The sequence below is a fragment of the Salmo trutta genome, chromosome 14 (genome assembly GCF_901001165.1).
Source record: "Salmo trutta chromosome 14, fSalTru1.1, whole genome shotgun sequence".
Classification (NCBI taxonomy): Eukaryota; Metazoa; Chordata; class Actinopteri; order Salmoniformes; family Salmonidae; genus Salmo; species Salmo trutta.
Window position 1 is genome coordinate 53,128,518 of NC_042970.1, and position 5,725 is coordinate 53,134,242.

The 5,725-nt window shown below is 41.2% G+C and overlaps 1 long non-coding RNA gene across 1 annotated transcript; it reads right to left on the bottom strand.

The window, feature by feature from the left end:
* Positions 1-4,220: 4,220 nt before the first annotated feature.
* On the bottom strand, positions 4,221-5,365 carry LOC115207112 (uncharacterized). The gene is made up of 2 exons (XR_003880915.1): positions 5,142-5,365; positions 4,221-4,813 (listed from the first exon to the last, which is right to left on the bottom strand). It is a non-coding gene; the product is annotated as an uncharacterized LOC115207112 (long non-coding RNA).
* Between the last annotated feature and the right edge of the window lie 360 nt (positions 5,366-5,725).

The following is a 5,725-nucleotide window of genomic DNA, read 5'->3' on the forward strand; positions in this document are numbered from 1 at the left end:
AGTTGAACGAGTGGATTACTCAAATCAATGGCGCCAACCAAACAGACTTTTAGGGAAATAAAGGAGGATTTTATCTAACAAAAGACACTACATGTTGTAGCTGGGACCCTTTGGATGACAAATCAGAGGAAGATTTTCAAATGTAAGTGAATATTTAATCGCTATTTGTGAATTTATGAAACCTGTGCTGGTGGAAAAATATTTTGATGTGGTGCACATTCCTCAAACAATAGCATGGCATGCTTTCGCTGTAAAGCCTACTGTAAATCGAACAGTGCAGTTAGATAAACAAAAAATTAAGTTTTTAACCGATATAAGACACTTAAGTACATAAATGTTTAATATCCATAATTTTTATGATTATTTATTTGAATTGCCCGCCCTTCAGATTCACTGGAAGTTGTCCCGCTAGCGGGACACCTAGCCTTAAGAAGATTTTAACAAACAATTTATTACATACATATTTATACTGCCTGTGTGTGCGTGTACTAAGGGACACACATCTGTGCAATAGCACATACCACCAAAATCACACATTGACCCATGCCTACTAAACACAAAGGATATCAGTTGTCAGATGCTTTTGTATGTTGGCTGTCTGGCACGCTTAGAGGTCAGCCAGCGGTCCACGGCAGGAGTGGGATCGAATTCCTCTGCAGACGGCTCCTCCAGGCTGATCCTCATCAGGTCTTCAGTGGTGGAAAACCCAAGGCAGCTTCTTGTCGAATTCTTAATCTGGTTCTGCTCAGAGAAGCCTTGCTCACACTGGGTGGCTGAAATGGGCAGCATAAACTGCACCAACTCCAGTATGTTCAATTTCCTTTAAACTCTTACCATTAACTTATGAAAACCAAACATAACCACTCAGGACCACTCAGGACTGTTAGCCTACCTTGTAATTGTGCCTGTTGGGGTCCTTTGTCAACATGGTCTCCCACAGGTTACTGTAGGACTTGTCCTTGAAATTGTGGCTGACCAGGATTTTCAGCCCCTGCTACTCATCCTGGATTGCAGCCATGTTGGACCCTGATCTGCAGGATTGAACAGAGCAAGTGAGCAAACATAACATTGTCTCATATGGCAATGCAGTGTCAAATAAATTCTTACCTCTCTAAAGGCTCCTTGAAATGCCTCATTAGGTCTACCACACCATCATCGCCAAAGGTGAGAAGCCTGGCCGGGTCTTGTGGCCATGTGTCAGGGTTTAGCACTCTGAAAGACTCCACTGGGGTCTGGACACCCTCATCCTTCAGCAAACCACCAAACCAGGCTTTGAGATCATCCACGCCGATGTTGATGGCGGCCTCCATGTGCTACTTCAGCTGAGGATTGGTGAGGTCCGAGAAGCCTTTCAGATTCCCCTTCAGTGTTATTCCCTTCAAAAGAAATAACACACACACAGAGAGAGACACACACACACCAACACACAATGAAATGTCTGGCCATTTGTCTGTCTCCCATAAAAAAAATTAAAGACTTCTCCACTGCATTCGTTGCCAAATCATTCTATTGGGCAACAAATACATTGATTCTCACACTGAGAATCTGTCTTAATCATCGATTTTAATCATCGATTTCTCTTACATCCTAACAAGCTCTCATCCTAACACACCTGGAATCTCCTCTCATCACCCTGCTGCTGAGCATGGTCTGGATCTTCTCCAGCATGCCTCCTGCCTTTGCCCTAAGCTTTAGTGCTTCCAGTCTGGTCACTGTCTTCCTCAACTCTGACATGGCTTGGGGGAGGATCAGGTCATTCCTTTGCAGGGTGAGGCTAAGTGAGGATAGCTCCTCAAACATGTCTGAGAGAAAATGACAGAATACACAAAAGAGTGCATTCTCCATTTCCCGCTGTATCTGTTAAGTAGTGAGTAAATAAACACTAACCTGTCAATTACTTGATTCTGAAAGTTAATTTGAGTCTTGAACCTAATTTTTAAAACTAGTGTGGTATTACATTTCCTGTGTAAAACTGACCTTTGCCCGCCCTTGAACTACCGCTGTTGTTGATGCTACGGCCAGGTGCTCCATGTGCTGCAGTCAACGGAGTACTGGCCTTCGTCAGTGGCAGGGTCCTTGTCTTGTTCATGCCGCAGGAAAACTTTGAGGGCTCTGTGGACATGGGGGATCCAGCAAGTTCCCTTGATGCTAGACGGTGTGCAAATATCCACACCAAGCTATTGCCCGAGAACATAGAGCTCTTGTTTGGATTTTCCGCTGAAGTGATACTGTCACGACTTCGGCCGAAGTTGGTCCTTCTCCATGTTCGGGCGACGTTTGGCGGTCGACGTCACCGGTCTTCTAGCCATCCACCTTTCATTTTCCATTTGTTTTGTCTTGTTTTCCCACACACCTGGTATTCATTCCCTCATTACATGTTGTGTATTTAAGCCTGTTCCCCCCCATGTCTGTGTGTGTGTAATTGTTTATTGTTGAGGTTGGCACGCTTCCGGCTGGTTTGCGCCGGGTTTATTTTATTACCCGTGCTTTGTGGCAACCTGTACTTTGTACTTGTGTTTTTGTACTTTGTGCTGCCTCACTGGTTCGTTGGGCATTTGTTTTGTGACGCTGTTGCGTTCTGTGCAAATGATTGCCTTAGTAAAGTGCTTTGTCCACTCATCTCTGCTCTCCTGCGCCTGACTTCGATGCACCAGATACACTCACCTCTTGACAGATACGTCGTCCATATCAGATTCAGAAGATCGTACACGACAGACACCTTTGGCTCTTTCTTCTGAATGATCAGTATTGCCAGCTCTATCCTGTGAAAGTCAGAACAGAATCTTCCAAATAACTTATAACCTATACCGATACTTTATCCAGTGTTGTTCACCTTTCTCTAACTATGACTGGACTGCGTCATCACAGAAAGCTCTACTGTGGTTGGTGCATGCCGCTTGTGGAATGTGGGACTTGTAGTTTTTTAACAATTAGCACCGGGGGAAAAACAGATTACGGTAGGTTGTAATCTTTACTCACACACTGTGCTCATAAATTATTTTTGTGGTTCGCACATATCTATTTGTAGGGGCAAATGTGAGCGAAATACTTGCACTGTAGAGCCCTGTAAGTGCCCTGATGGTATAGGTGACCTGAAGAATTGATATTATAACATCAGGAGTGATTTTCATTTATTTATGTACTACTGTAGGTTCACCAGGCGACCTCTTATCATCTTCCCACTATGAAGATGAGCAATGCTGAAGCAGCATCAGTTTCTACTTCTACTTTGTTCTTTTCTAGATATGAAAGCAGACATCCCTCACTTATATGAGATGGGTGTCATATGCTATGCTTTGGACTATCTGAATGATTCTGCTGTGCCATTTGAGTAGAGATAACCTTACATTCTCGTCATGAAAAAAGTTCCTCCTTAAACCATAAAATATATAAAATGTCATTTGAAAAGTGTAAAAGATGATTGTTTATGATAAACATACAGTACTTTAATAATAGGCTATATGTCATGTCTGCTTTGCCATGCCCATTGCATAAAAAGTATTACAGCCCAACTATTTACAATTTAAACACATTTAGAATAGACAACATAATTGTTATGGTAGTCTTAGGCAAAGCATCTTCATTATCACAATAGCACCTCCAAGTGAAACTAAGAGCTTCTGGGAGAAAAGTATCTGGCATTGAACTTGGTGGTAGTAGCTGTGTGTATATTTTCCCAGGGTTGGATTTGCACTAAACAATTTCAAATCAGCACAAGGCATGTACAAAATCCAGTATATGCATTGTGTACTGGTATTGTTTTTAAATTGAGAACAATATGTAAACAATGTGTGAGTTAAGGTATTCTCTGCTTCAGATGCACAATGTCAAGGGTTGCATTGCAAATGCCCATAAGGCTAATGCCATCATACTGTAGGCCAGTGGTTCCCAAATCCAGTCCTCGAGTACCCCCAACAGTACAGTTTATTGTAGCCCCAGACAAAGAAGACTGATTCAAGTTGTCAACTAATCATCAGGCCCTCTGAGTTGAATCAGACATGTTTTCCGGGGCTACAACAAACATGTGTGGAGTTGGGGAACCACTGCTGTAGGCCTATGGCTGCATTGGCATTGCATGCCATTATCAACTGCAACATGGGTTCACATGGCTGATATTCTGAACAAATGGTGCCAATCAAATAAAACTAACTGGAAAGCTTATGACTGAACAAAAAGGTAATATTCATTTGAGAATACAAAACAGAAACAGATACATTTGAGAGATTCCCTTACCCTCTTTATTGCAGGATTGTGATCTGTGATTAATCAACATCGACAGTAGTTAATCTTGAATAATAGTTAAGCTAACAATTAAAACAAGTTTAAACACAACTTCGAAGAATCAACACTATTTCATATAATTTGTGTACAAGTAAGCTAACTCATACAGTATGTCAAGGTTAGACATTTTAGTAACAAGTAGGCTATTATTACTAAAGCATAATTTCAGGTGAACAAAAAAAAGTAAATACCATAGGTGGCCAACCTCCCTCCACTGATCCCTGAACTACGGGGGAGCAGACATCTGTTCCAGCCCAGCAAATAGCACACTTGATTATTAACTAATTAGGTTTGATACATGGAATCAGGTCTGTTAGTGCTGGGCTGGAACAGAAGCCTGCACACCCAGCAGAGTTGGCCTGCTCCAGTTGTAATAGGTTTATACATTGTGCGTGATTTTTAAACTGTATTTTGTTTCACAAAATGTGCTAACATAGGTACACATATCCATGGCATACATTATGGGTGTACCCTTATTCTCTTGGGACATTCATTGTGACCTCTTCATCTGCAGACAGGATTTTACAGCTATCTGAGGACAGAAAACATCACAAAAGAAACAGGCTGCATTATATTAAAATTAGACAGTACTGCATATTATGTTGCTATATCTCGCTGACCTCAGTTTTAATCGCTAGGGACTGTAACTGGAGAATATTTTCATAATGTCCTCCCACAAAGGTATTCAGAGTAGCCTACTCTCCCTTCTGACAGCCGTTAGCTAATCCTTTCATCCTTTTATCCTTTCATAACATTACATTAGCAGCTTATTTGAGTTAGCTTGCACACTAAGTTTCTGTAGCAAGCTAGCTAGATAATAATACATCGTTTTTGATCATTTTCTAAATATATTTCCTTACTTGAATAGGTTCTCCCACTGCCTCCGTTTTCTGGGTCCTTAGAAAAACGAAATAGCAAAACGCAGCCAGCCATGTGGATGATTGGAGGTATCCGACATACTGACTCTGGTCTTCCAACATGCTGCCTGGTGCGGTTGCTCGGTGATGTGTGATGCAACCGCAAGTCCTCTATTCAGTACACAAAGTGAATTTCTTAGACACATTTTTGGCTATTTTACTTTATTGCCCTATTGTAAACAGGAAGCATGTTTTGGAATATTTATTCCTCCTGTTTAAAATGTAATTTAGGTTAGTATTGTGGAGTAACTACAAGGTTGAATCTGTGTTTGAAATTCACAGCTTGACTGAGGGACCTTACAGATAATTGTATGTGTGGGGTACAGAGATGAGGTAGTCATTCAAAAATCATGTTAAACACTATTATTGCACAACATGCAACGTATTATGTGGCTTGTTAAGCACATGTTTACTCCTGAACGTATTTAGGCTTGCCATAACAAAAGGGTTGAGTACTTATTGACTCAAGACATTTCAGCTTTTCATTTTTAATTAATTTGTCCAAAAAAAACCAACTTAATTCCACT